At 38.5% G+C, this 14,648-nt stretch overlaps 1 pseudogene across 1 annotated transcript; it reads left to right on the plus strand.

Annotated features, from left to right (window-relative positions):
* The first annotated feature begins 251 nt into the window (after positions 1-251).
* Positions 252-1,185, plus strand: LOC309857233 (small ribosomal subunit protein uS5 pseudogene; annotated as a pseudogene). The gene has a single exon. The product of its transcript is annotated as a small ribosomal subunit protein uS5 pseudogene (transcript).
* Positions 1,186-14,648: the final 13,463 nt, after the last annotated feature.

Here is a 14,648-nt window from a genome sequence, read left to right on the forward strand (position 1 = left end):
TTCAAGGGCGCCTGGGTGGCTCAGTGGGTTAAAATTCTGCTTTCAAGAAGCTATAACAGTAAGTACTGAGCATTAGCTATTATATGCTATGGATGAATAACTGAAATCTACATTTGAAACTATTGGTACACTATATGTTACCTAATTGAATTTTAAAAAGTTAATAAAAAAAACCACTATTTTATAAAACAATATTCCCAACAGGCTCTTTTGCTTTAAAATACTCACTTTGTTTCCTCTCCGAGAGAACACCAAATGGCGGATGACGCCGGTGCTGCGGGAGGGCCCGGAGGGCCCGGGGGCCCTGGAATGGGAGGCTGCGGCGGTTTCCGCGGTGGCTTCGGCAGCGGCATCCGGGGCCGGGGCGGGCCGGGGCCGTGGTCGGGGCCGGGGCCGAGGCCGCGGAGCTCGCGGGGGCAAGGCCGCGGACAAGGAGTGGATCCCCGTCACCAAGCTGGGCCGCCTGGTCAAAGACATGAAGATCAAGTCCCTGGAGGAGATCTATCTCTTCTCCCTGCCCATCAAGGAGTCTGAGATCATCGACTTCTTCCTGGGAGCCTCCCTCAAGGACGAGGTTTTGAAGATCATGCCTGTGCAGAAGCAGACGCGCGCGGGCCAGCGGACCAGGTTCAAGGCATTTGTCGCCATCGGAGATTACAATGGACACGTCGGTTTGGATGTCAAGTGTTCCAAGGAGGTAGCCACTGCCATCCGCGGAGCCATCATTCTGGCGAAGCTTTCCATTGTCCCTGTGCGGCGAGGCTACTGGGGGAACAAGATCGGCAAGCCCCACACTGTCCCGTGCAAGGTGACTGGCCGCTGTGGCTCTGTGCTGGTGCGTCTCATCCCCGCCCCCAGAGGCACTGGCATTGTCTCGGCCCCTGTGCCCAAGAAACTGCTGATGATGGCTGGTATTGACGACTGCTACACCTCGGCCAGGGGCTGCACTGCCACCCTAGGGAACTTTGCCAAGGCTACTTTCGATGCCATCTCCAAGACCTACAGCTATCTCACCCCTGATCTCTGGAAGGAGACTGTGTTCACCAAGTCTCCCTATCAGGAGTTCACGGACCATCTTGTGAAGACCCACACCAGAGTCTCTGTTCAGAGGACCCAGGCTCCAGCTGTGGCTACTACATAGTTTTATACAAGAAAAATAAACTGAACTAAAGCTTGAAAAAAAAATACTCACTTTGTAATGAGAGTCATTACTTTTGTCTAGCCAAATCTTATAGCACTGTTTATCCCTTCCCTGCTTTATCCCTTCCCAGTATCAATAAAGGCTCACTTGGGTTACCTAGAAGCCATGAGAAAGCTTGTAATAGATCTGGCTGGTTTTCACCAGCAATTTGACCACCATGTGCACAGGGAAGTCTATTGATAAAGGCTTTATTGCAATAAGTTGCAAATACATGGATGATTTTGAATTCTCTTTCTTGAGGTCTTGTTTCATGATAATAAATTTAGGGTGGCATATTGGAATGGATGTTATTAACATATCTTCATAGTTATAAGCACATGGAATTGTAAAATAGATGAATGAATGTGGCATTACTGACAACTGTCCTCATTTTGAAATCAAATTACAGTGTACTAAGATGAGGAAGCAAAGCAGATTTGGGATTATGAGTGAAATAATTTTAAAAAGTATTAGGGGTATGATCGGACTATTGGGTAATTCAGTAGAAAAATGTCTACTGATTGAGATTCTGTGTTCCCTGATTTCAGAGAGAAGTTAAGATAAATAAGTAACACGAGGAGACTAGGAAGCCAAACATAAGTGATAATTTTGTGCCAGGGTGTGTATACATCTGTTTATCTTCTTGCTTTACCACTAAGGTTGCTCCTAGAGCAGAGTTTAAATATGTGTTGGAGCTAATCTCTGTGGATTACACAAGAAACCACATCCTACAGCTCTCCCTGAAACACCCCTTATGATTTCAATGTAATTTGGTTTTTGCATTTTTAGAAATAACAAAATACTTTGCAAACTCATCTACTTTATTACCATCACAAGTGAGTCAGCTGACTCCACATTTTAACACAGTGACAGTCACAGAGGAATGGAGGAATGAGTAGAGTTATCAATATATGTGCTTTTAAGAAGTATGACAGGGTAGCAGCTATTTCCAGGAACCAAAACATGGGTCAGCAGCTGTGCAGGAAAAGTGATGGAATAAATGACTCATTTCAGAGGAGTTCTATAACATATTAGTTCTATAATGTATCTTCAGCCCCCAATTACCCGCTTTGATCTAAAGATAAGGATTTACAGTTAAGGTCCCATTTATGATTTGACTGGTAGGGTCTGAATCATGTTTACTATTGTTTTGACTATTACTTGAAACCTATAGTAGTACTTGGGATATGTGTTGTGTATTCTGTGAACATGTGCTATTTTTAGATTAGATAATTTCTGTCTCGAACCCCTGTTCATTTGTTTGTTTTTGTTTATTTGATAGTGGTTTCAGTAAATGGATATATCTGAAAAATTGCAAAGCCACTATTAAAACAAGTTATTATTATATATAGCATGGAATTGCACATTCCTCCTTTGAATCCGACAGAGCTTCACCATATCCTTAACAATTTGGGAAAAACATGCTATTATTTTTCTTTATAAAATTTCTCCTGTTAGGCTGTGATGGTTGTCATCAGCAGTAACTCCTCTGAAGGCTTTGTCAAAAGAGTTGAAAAAATTGGAAAGGTGTGTGAATGAAGCTGTTTGTTGAATATAAAGAAAAGAGCATTGAAATACAATTCACACTCTTACTTCTCCTTCTATGCTTTCAGATGTTTGTCATTTGAAAATTTTGCTTCTAGAAGAGATGTCCTATATAATTCTTACTTTAAGGAGCAAGTTGCTTTTATAATTTTTTTATTATTCTACCATTCCAGTATTTCCATTTAAATTAAATTCAATACCATTTAAAAAAAATCAAAAGTGCAGCCAGTATTCAATTCCTGGGCTAAATAATTTTAGAAAGCTTTGTGTTATTGAACCTACGGGGTTTTTATGTAGTTTTAACTCTTTCTTTGTGTGATTTTTCCCATTAGTCATGTAAGTGACTGCAATATAACAGACATTGAGGATAAAGAAGGACTGAATAGAACAATCCTTGGCCTCATGAAGTTGAGAATCTAGCAAGGGAGTCAAACAATTCAATCATTCAGAGACAATTTATTGAGTGCCTGGCCTAAGATGAGCACAACAAAACCCCAGCCCAGAGGAATCATTTTAATGGGAGAGATAGATAATAGGTAAGCCAACTTTAAAAAAAAAAACGTACTGATTTTTCTTTAATAGAGATGCATATTTGAACTAAATAAGCACATTTTTAAAAGAGCAGTGATTGAGAAGAGGTTTTTAAACTGAGTGGTCCAAAAGGGCCTTCCTGAAAAAGTCTGCTTTGAACAGATTTCTGAATAATATCAGCTAGGAAGCTGCGTAAAAATCTCAGGGATGGGTGATTTTTCCAGTCGAAAAACTGTAAAGGCTCCAAAGTCACAATAGAGCTATAAGTTTCTCTAATAAAGTAACTTCTGACAAAGAATGAGAAGAAATAACTAACCCAGGTTTGAAAGAAAAGGGACAGACTTTCTATGGAATTCATATTTAATTAAAGCTCTAAAGGACAAAAATACAATAGAGCAAAATTCTGGTCACGCTGATATACCTAACGAAAGTTCATAAACAAGCTTTGGGTAGCAAAGAGTGTGTGGGAATGTTGGTAAGAACAGTGGGGAAGAGTCATCCCTGAACATGTTCTTAAATGAAGCAATTCTTGGGTTGTTTTAAAGGGTAAATTGGAGTTTGCCTAAGTGATTAGAGAAGGATGCCTCAGCTTATGGAAGTTCAAAGCCATAAAGATGTGATAAACTACTGCAGATATTTTCATGTATATTTGTTGTTGCTTCTAGTAATGGTGATCTAAAAACTCCTACTTAAGACAACTAAAAATCCAGACAAAATAGCTTTTAAAGTTAAAAATATCAGAATGATTATAAAAATAAGTGAGGGATTACTGGGCCAAAATACGAAATACAATGAGAGCCTAGAGATATATGCCCTGAAGCCATTTTAGCTATGAGAGCATTTGAAACTGCTAAAACACACTGAGCTGTGTTGTTCATAGACTCTTGATACTAGAGAAACAAAATTCAAAATCCAGCAGCAATCAAATTTGAGGACTTTGGTACAACCCAAATTTAACTTGAGATCCACAAAGCACAAGGAGAAGCAGAAATAAGACTATAGCCTACCTTGCCTTCTGTGTAAACTGAGAAAGTCAATCACTGAATTTGGAGTATGATTGTCTTGTAGAGTCTCAGATATAAGAGAAAATCCTACCAAGGAGGACCATACCATTATTATAGCTCTTAATTATCCCTACTCAATAAGAGTTTCAAATATAATGTCTTGAACATAGCAAAATGTAACAAAGCACACAAAGAAAAACCATTAACAAGATTTGATAGACAAAATGGGATTAAGTATGATGTTAAAATGATCAATAAAGATTGTAAAATGGCTTGATTACTCTGCTCAAAGAAATGAGAGGGGAAGCAAATTGAACCAAAAACTGACACTAAAAATGATATTGAGAAAGGTTTTATAAATGAACAAATGGATACTCTAGAACTTTAAAGATATGACAGCTAATTTAAGGTACCACAGGGGTGCCTGGGTGGCTCACTTAATTAAACCTCCAATTCTTTTTCCTTTTTTTTTTAACACCTTAATTTTATTTTATCTCTTTCATTTGGCTCAGGTCATGATGTCAGGGTTGTGAAATAGAGCCCAGAGTTGGGCTCTGTGCTGAGCCTGGAGCCTGCTTAAGATTCTTTTCCCTTCTTTTTCTATCCCTCCCTGCACTCTCACTTGTTCGCTCTCTCTTGCTTGCAAATAAATAGATAGATAGATAGATAATAGACAAAGAAAAATAAAAGCAGATTATAAAAATAAATATAAAGATTTTGAAATGAAAACAAGTTCAAAATAAAATAGAGAAGACCTACACAGCTTAAAGTTCATTCAGAAAATCTACTATTAAAGAAGTCAGTATGACACAATGTTAAGATATCAAAAGATTTGAGCATGCACTTTTCAGAAAGGGTAATCCAAATGGCCACTCATATATAAAAACTGTTTATCTTTATTATGAATCTGGAATTAAATTAAATTAAATTAATAATAAATTAAAACCTAAAATGACATACTATTACACACTTACCATATTGGGCAACAGTAAAATTGCCTTGCAAGAATGTGAAAGAATGAAAGTGCCCATAATAAAAACATTTGAGGCAAGTTGGACAATATTTAGAAAACTTAAAAATAAAAATAAAAATTTGGTCCATTCCTAGAAATACAACATGGAACTAAATGAATATTTTCACCAGGATATGCAAACAGATGATTATAGCTATTTCATTCATAACAGCAGATCAGTAGTGGTCTATTTGCACAATGTTACATTAAATAAGAGAGAATATTAACAAACTGGGAGGAGGGGCTAGGTTGTTATCATAAACAGATCTTCTATGGTGCTGATTATGTTCTATTTCTCAAAATCTTTAAGTTAAAAAAGTTTTCACATTATATCTAGATAGATAGATGATAGATAGATATCCCAGAAGCTGCAATGCTAGGCTAAGACCAGGCTTTAAAGGGCTTTTCTATACTCTACTAAATACTTGAAACCATTCATTATATCATAGCTCAGTGTTCAAATCTCCATTTGTTTCCTCAGTTTCCTAATATTTACCTTAAGGTGACCTGATCCAGACTTTTGATCACCTTTGTCTAAATATTTCTATTTTAACAAAGTCCTTTTTAACACTGAGAGACTAAAACTTAGAAAAATACTCTTTTATCTCACTAGAGTGGAAAATATATAGTTACCCATTAACTAATGATATCCATGTCTACATTAGATCAATGACATTTTTAATTCTTGGGAGCTTTTGGTTAAATGAAATTTTTAAGCTTCCTTTAAATGAAGCTTTAAGCCATCACCACATGAATAAAATTAAAGAACCAAATGAAAACAGGCCAAGTATTTACAGAGTAATAGAATGTGCAATGGTAAGAGTACAATTCTGAAATCATAAAGCCTAAATTAGTGTGATGCATTTTTGCTACCCATGTAATCATAAACCAGTTATCCAAATGTGTTAGCCTCAGTTTTTTCACCCATGAAATGGTGATGATAATACTTATTATGCTGCGTTGTTGTGTGTATGTGATGAAGCATGGAGCATGAGAATCTCATATTCCATGCTAAAATGATAGCTATTTTTATACTTATAATAATTCTAGTAATAGTAATTAAATTGTTCAAAATGGTAATATTCATTTATATTGAGGCATTGTATTGACTATTCATAGACACATTTACCAAAATAAATTTCATTTTACTTTACCCCCTCTGAGGATATATATTCCCTAATTCAATATGAATCTCTTTATGAATAATAATTATCATAATAAATATGCTGATTTGTCTTCTATTTGTTTTTAGGGAGGTATCCTTTACTGTTGAACATGAAACTTAAGCAAGTCTGTCTTATTCAAAATTTGCATGCTGTTTTCTTATGAAACTAGATTATAGAGTTGTATGAAATAAATTCATGCAGTTAAGACATTGATGTTTGGAACACTGGGTGGTCAGTTTAGTATTTCAAAAGAAGATTTTAAATTTAAACCTTAAAACTGAGCTCTTTCAGCCTTATTTATAGACCATCCTTCATGTTTCATAAGTACTCCTCCATTGTAAACTAAGTAATACTTTTTGTCACAGTGTATATAATGAAAATGGATTTTATATTCTATTATTTCAGAGTTAGTTGCAGTTTCTACTGCCTTACTTCATTTTTTGAAAAATAGATTAATTCTACAAAAAGTTTTTTCCAGGTTTATTGAAAAAAATCGACATATTTGTAAATTTAAGAAATGATTTCTTATAACATTGCAAACCTTTAACATTGTGTAAATTTTGTACAATTTGATAAATTGGTATACATCTTTATTGCAATATAATCTACATAAAAATGTTAATACATCTACTATCTCGTATAGTTGCCACTGTTTTTTATGCATTTATCATAAGGAATTTTAAGATCTACTCTCTTAGCAACTTTTATGTATATAGTATAGTAGAGATAAACTTCAGAGGTCTTGTGGGTTTTGTTCCAGACTGCCTCAATAAAGTGATTATCTCAATAAACTAAGTCAAATTATTATATTTTTTGGTTTCCCAGTGCATATAAAAAATTATGTTTCCCAGTGCATATAAAAAATAAAAACTATACTGCACTGTTCAAAAGCATTATGTTTTTAAAGAAAAACAATGTATATACCTTAAGTACACTAGTTCTGAGTTTTCAGTGGGTCATAATTACTGATCACAGATCACCATAACAAATACAATAATAATGAAAAAACTTGATATATTGCAAGAATTACCAACATGTGACAAAGAGACACAAAATGAACAAATGTTGTTAGAAAAATGGTGGCAGCAGACCTCTTTTATACAAGATTGCTATAAACTTTCAACTTGTAAGAATGTGATATATGCAAAGTTTAATAAAGGGAAGCACAATAAAAAAAAGTATGTATATCTTATTAACTATGATCATCATGCTGTACATTAGATCCCCAGAACTTTTTCATATTATAGTTGCAAGTTTGCACCCTTGGGGGCGCCTGGGTGGCTCAGTGGTTTGGGCTGCTGCCTTTGGCTCGGGTCATGATCTCAGGGTCCTGGGATCGAGCCCCGCATCGGGCTCCCTGCTCCGCAGGAAGCCTGCTTCCCTCTCTCTCTCTCTCTGCCTGCCTCTCTGCCTACTTGTGATCTCCGTCTTTCAAATAAATAAATAAAATCTTTAAAAAAAAAAAAAAAAAAAAAAAAAGAAAGTTGGCACCCTTGGACCACCTTACTCCACCCCAGGTTCACCCCTTGTCAACTCAACTCTAAGTTTCCATTAGTTTTCCTTTTCCTCAGATTCTGTATGTAAGGGATATCATAATACATAAATTAAAAAAATATACAAAATCTTTGAAATATTTCACTTAGAATAATACCTTCAAGATCCATCCATGCTGTTGTAAATGGCAGTATTTCTTAATTTTTCATGGTTAAGTAGTATTCCGTAGTATATATTTACCATACTTATTTTACTCATTCATCCATTAATGGATACTGAAGTTATTTCCATCTCTTGCTTAGAGTTAATAATTTTATAATAAACATAAGAGTGCAGATATGTCTTTGAACAGTGAACTTCGTTTTCTTTAGATAGATACCTAGAAGTGGGATTACTGAATCATATGGTAATTTTACTTTTAATAATATGAATAATCTCCATACTGTTTTCCATACAAATTTATATCCCTATTACAGTGCATAAGTTCCCCGTTTTCCCCAATATTTACCAAAATTGGTTAGTTTCAATTTTTTGGTAGTATATATTCTAATATCTTGCTGTGTTTTTCAGAGGTAAACAACAACAACAACAACATAAGGACTTTGCCCTGAGATTTTTACGTTGAGCACTTTTTAATGCTCCTGTTGGTCATTTATATAACTTTTTTGAAAAAAAAAGTCTATTGAGATCCTTTTGCTATTTTTTTAATCATATATTTTTTTCTATTTGTATCTGTTGGTTATTAACCTCTTTTCAGATATAAGATTCGTAAGTATTTTCTTACATTCTGTGGATTGTGTTTTCATTCTCTCTCCCTTTTTTTGGCAAAGCAGAAACGTTAGTTTGATGTAATACCATTTATTTATTTTTGCTTTTTTTGCTTGTGTTTTTAGTCTGGTATCCAAAAAACTATTGGCAAGACCAATGTCAAGGAGAATTTTTCCTATGTTTTCCTTTAGGAAATTTAGTTTCATGCATCACCTTTAAGTCTTTAATCTATTTCAAGTTCAGACTTATGAGTGATATAAGGTTCCCTTTTCATACTGTTTATGTGACTATTCAGTTTTAAATATCATTTATTGAACAGACTATCTTTCCCCATTACATATGTTGGCCCCTGTCAAATATTAGGTGACTGTATGAAAGGATTTATTTCTGGACTCTCAATTCTGTTCTACTTGTTTATTGGTCTGTTTTTATGCCAGTATACTTTATTGTTTTGAGCATGAGGGCTTTGTAGTATAGTTTCAAATCAAGAAGTGTAATCTCCCTTCTTCATTCTTTCTCAGAACTGCTTTGATTATTTGTTGTCTTTTATGGTCTCATATAAACTTTAGGATTCTTTACTTACTTCTGTAAAACAATAATATTGGATTTTTTTTAAGATTTTTAATTTATTTAATTGACAGAGAGAGATGACAAGCAGGCAGAGAGGCAGGCAGAGAGAGAAGAGGAAGCAGGCTTCCTGCTGAGCAGAGAGCCTGATGCGGGGCTCGATCCCAGGACCCTGGGATCATGACCAGAGCCGAAGGCAGCGGCTTAACCCACTGAGCCACCCAGGCGCCCCTAACATTGGATTTTTGATAGGAATTGGATTTACAGATGGTTTACGGTAGTATGGACATTTTAACAATGTTAATTCTTACCATTCATAAATATGAGCTATCTTTCCATTTCTGTCACCTTCAATTTCTTTATCAATGTCATAGTTTATGGAGTACAGATCTTTCATCTTCTTAGTTAAATCTATTCCTAAGTATTTTATTATTTTTGATGCTATTGTGAATTAGATTGTTTTCTTTATTTTTTCAGATAGTTCATCATTAGAATGTTAAAATGCTCCTGTCTTGTGCTTACTTTGGCAGCACATATACTAAAATTGGAATGATGCAGAGAAGATTAGCGTGATCACTGAACAAGGATGACATGACAAACTGGGAAGCAGTCCATAAAAAAAAAAAGAAACAAAACAAAATTCTTTTCTTTTATATATTGATCTTGTATTTGGTAATTTTACTAAATTTGTTTATTCAAATTTTTTGTGAATTTTTTAGGATTTTTTAACATGTAAGTTCATGTTATCCAAAAAAAGAAAATTTTACTTCTTCCTTTTTTTTTTTTTTTTTTTGGAGTCTCTTATTTCTTTGTGTTCCTTGTTTCTCTGGCTAGGACATCCACTACTGTGTCAAATGAGAGTAGTGAAAATGGACACACTTGTCTTTCTTCTGATCTTTAAGGGGAAAACTTTCAAAAGTTTTGATTGAATATGAGATTAGCTCTGGGCTTGCAATCTGTGTTTTTTCTTTAATGGGTTTTTTAAATTATTTTTTAAAATTTTTTATATAATGTGTTTTTATCCCTAGGGGTACAGGTCTGTGATTCACAGCACTCACCATCACTCACCATAGCACCTGCCCTCTCCAATGTCCATACCCCCACCATCCTCTCCCAACACACCTCCCCCCAGCAACCCTCAGTCTGTTTTGTGAGATTCAGTCTTTTATGGTTTGTCTCCCTCCTAATACCATCTTTTTTTATTTTTTTTTCGTACGCCCGAAACTGCCTATGTTGCATCTCCACTTCATCATATCAGGGAGATCATATGATAGTTGTCTTTCTCAGATTGATTTATTTCGCCAAGCATAATACCCTCTAGTTCCATCCACGTCATCACAAATAGCAGGATTTCATTTTTTTTTGATGGCTGCATAGTATTCCATTGAACATATATACCACATCTTATTTATTGATTCATCTGTTGAAGGACATTTAGTTTCTTTCCATAGTTTAACTATTGTGGACATTGCTGCTATAAACATTTGGGTGCATGTGCCCCTTCAGAATGCCACGTTTGTATCTGTAGGGTATATACCCAGTACTACAAGCACTGGGTCATAGGGTAGTTCTATTTTCAGCTTTTTGAGGCACGTCCACGCTGTTTTCCAGAGTGGTTGCACCAGCTTGCATTCCCACATACAGTGTAGGAGGGTTGCCCTTTCTCCACATCCTCGCCAGCATCTGTCATTGACTGACTTGTTCATTTTAGCCATTCTGAACGGTGTGAGGTGGTATCTCATTCTGGTTTTGATTTGTATTTCCCTGATGCCGAGTGATGTGGAGCATTTTTTCATGTGTCTGTTGGCCATTTGAATGTATTCTTTGATGGAACATGATAGTGAGCTTAGGGAATCACCAAGTTAATGAAAGAGGTGCCTCTTGTAGGTGAAGTAAGAGTGAGAGAAAGAAAAGAGGGCTGATCCTAGATTGGAGAACTCGGGGCTGAAAAGGACCCTCATCTGGGAGCAGAGAAAGTGGTCCAGAATCAGAGGCACAGAGGACTCCCAACACCTTCCACAGAAGCGGAGCACCTAAAGACATAGTGCCATTCCCCCCGGAAAATCTAGGCATGGAGGTATTCTCTTTAGGCAAATAGGCATCGGAGAATAGTTTGTCCATAGCCCAGTCACTGACTTCAAGAGGAAAAGCTATACCAGCTCTCGAAGCAGGCCGGATAGCTCAAGCAACAGCAGCCAAGCCAAAATCCTTATCCCCTGCATTTCTGAACAATGACAGAGCAGCGGTTCTGTCTAGAACCAGGAGGTATTCAGAAGTCAATTGTTGGGTCCCGGGTTGTGTCCATCAGTTCAGACGCGGCCTTCAGATCAACTCATGATTCCAGGGCCTTGGCATTGACTCTGTTCTCAGGTTCTCTGCTCAGGGGCAAGTAAGCTTCTCCCTCTCCAGCTCCACCCCCTGATTGGGATCTCTCTGCCTCTCTGTCCAAACGTGCATGTGCATGTTCGATAAGATAACAAAGACAAAAACAGTGCACAATAATTGACTGGGGCCAAAGGATGTTTTATTGAATTTGGACCTAGGTTCCTATGGAGGGCAGCCAGGTATAGAGAACCTCCCACCATCCTAAAATGCCCGACCTTCGCTTGGAGCTTCCTTGTTCATTCTCCTGTTCTTTGCCTTCCTGGATCTCCTCACCAACCTGCAGCATCCGCTGTCTGTCGTGCTGTACTGACCCCTTGTTAACACATTGTGCATCCTCTCGGGGCTCCATTGGAACATGCCCATCTTCCTCAAGAGGCACTGTTTGCTTATCGCATGGAACCATTTGGGGGATGGTCATGAGAGGGTGAAGGCAGGCTTGTGCTGCCACATCTCCATGCAGTTCCACAGAGGGTAGCTGATCCACCATGAGGGAGTGCTCAAGGTTCTTCCACATTCGAATCCTCTTCAATGCGTCCTTTTGCACATACAAGTTGTCTTCCTGAAATGGGCACGGAAGTCTTTCAGTTGGCTTCATTGGGCTATGGGTCTCTTCCAACATGCTCTCCGTTGGCTTCTGTGGACTCCAAGAACATGAGTCCGTCCTGGACCTAAGGTTCTAGGGTGTAGACTCTGCCTTGGATGCATGGTGTTTTTGGAAGATTGGGAGGCCTTGTTGGCACCGTTTCTGGAGACCATTGAGGTACTCGTGTGCTTTCTGTGGAAGATTCCAGACATGTCTTTGGCACGGTTGCGGGGGTTCACTTTGAGCTTCCCTTGGGTGGACCTTTTCCTGTTGAGATGCTCCATGATTTGGTGGGAGGGTCTCACCCTTACGCAGGGCTCGGATTTCCTCCCCTGAGGCATTGCTTGCGGTCTGTTAGTTTCTTGGCTTGTCGGTGCTAAGATGGAATGCGGCATCTTGCCTTTCTCCGAGGTCCAGAGGGCTGGTGCTGACACTCACGACCAAATACTATGAATTGGGCCATGGAGAAGGTGACACCGACTCGCTTCGCAAACTGCCTTGGTGAGAGACCCAGGCGGCTCCAGCAGTTTGGGACGGCCTGGGGTCCTCTTGGCCCACCCATGACTACTCCAGTCAAGTGTAGTGATCAGGCCTGGGTTGATGAGGAGTGGTTGCTATGACCTCAAAGCTTTGTGACATCACAGATGCTGGCTTCACTGAAGCAGCTGTCCCTCTCCCATGACCTTGGTGTCCTATGGCTTTAAGTAGGAAGCCCCAGGAAGGACAAAACAAGAGCCCTCTGAACCTGATCAAGAACTCAGGATGTCTTGTGGTTTAATGTCAAACTTCCCCTTTCTGGAGACATAGAGGAAGGAAAATGACATTCAGTATACCTTCCTTTAGGCCAACATATCCCCGGAGACGGCAAGGTGTCCTTTTACACTACAATTTCTAAATATCTCAAGAAAAGGTGAGGTCGCGTGTATGAGCAGCTCTCCGTGGGGTTTCTCGTCCTGTGGGTGAGAGCGTACTTTGTCAGCGTCTTTTGCTTATGGGTCAGTGATGACTAAGGTACGGAAAGTCCCTTTCCGAGGTAAAAGGTGAGGGCATCGCTATATGGTGCCGTCTGTGTCCTCGTCTCCTAGTGTTCTGAAACACGCGGCTAAGGGCTGAGGCCTCTGTCTACCTGGCTTTCCCTTAAATACCTTTGCAAAGTCTTTGAGGAGAGTGATATTCTGCATCTGAGCTAACTCTCAATGAAGAGGCCTGGACCGAAACCGTTGTCATTATTAGTTAACTGTACTTGTTGTGGTAACGGGTATAGACATGTGGACCAAGACTCTTTAGTCAGAAGGAAAGGGACGGCGTATATAGACGGCTTGCAAGGCCCATTCGAGCAGACCTTTGGAGTGAGCCGCAATGCCCTTGCAAGGACTAGTGGATCAGGAAGTTTGGGTCCATTTCGGCACCTCAGTATTCCTCTGCCATCGAAGTGAATGAACCCCTGGACCTTGCCTTGACATGAATGTCCCATGCCCTGCTGTTGGGAAATGGAAAAGGAAGGGAATACTGACGGGCAAAAAGTCAGAGAAGGAGACCTACCAGGAGTGACTCAGGACTCTGAGAATCCAGCTGAGGTTTACCAAAAAGAGAACTGCTTAATGGGTAGTCAGGAGTTGTGGAATATATTAAGAGGAGCACTGGACGTACATGCAACTAAAGCATCCCTGAATACTCTGTCAAAAACGGATGATGGATGATAGGCAGGCTTTCTCAACAGAACAGCAACAAGAACAACACTTATATAAGGCTCACTTGAACAGAACTGAGGATTGAGCTGCTATGTCCTTGCAAAGACTAGTGGATAAAGAAGGTGTGGTCCATATTGGCAACAGAGTATTCCTCAGCAATTAGGGAGGATGAACTCTTGATTCTTGCACTGGCATGAATGCCACAGGACTGGGTTTGTGAAATGAAATGGGCAAGGAGACATAGGGAAATATCATATGGCTTCTCTCATATGTGCCCTAGGACGAATACCACGGCCCTTAGTAGAAAGAAGGAAAAACTGAAGGGGATAAGTCAGAGAAGGAGACAAACCAAGAGTAACTCAGAACTCTGAGGAATCAAGCTGAGAGTCAAGGAAAAAAGAGACATGCAGGGAATGAGGGAACGGGCTAATGGGTGTTGAAGAGTTCTGGCATATCTTAGGCGGAGTACTAGGTCATATATGGAACTGAAGCATCAGTGAATACTCTGTCAAAAATGGATGATGGATGACAGGCTGGCTTCCTCAACAGTACAAAATAATACAAAAACAAGCTGGCCCTTTCAAATGCAGGTGAAGACAGACAGAGAAAAGGAAAGAATTATATTTTTATTATGTTTAATTATTGAAATGGAATATAATTTATTTCCTAAAATGTCATTATTTGAATTGGGTCTTTATACTAGTAAAGTGGAGTTCATCCAC

Source organism: Mustela nivalis (genome assembly GCF_964662115.1).
Source record: "Mustela nivalis genome assembly, contig: HAP1_SCAFFOLD_516, whole genome shotgun sequence".
Lineage (NCBI taxonomy): Eukaryota > Metazoa > Chordata > Mammalia > Carnivora > Mustelidae > Mustela > Mustela nivalis.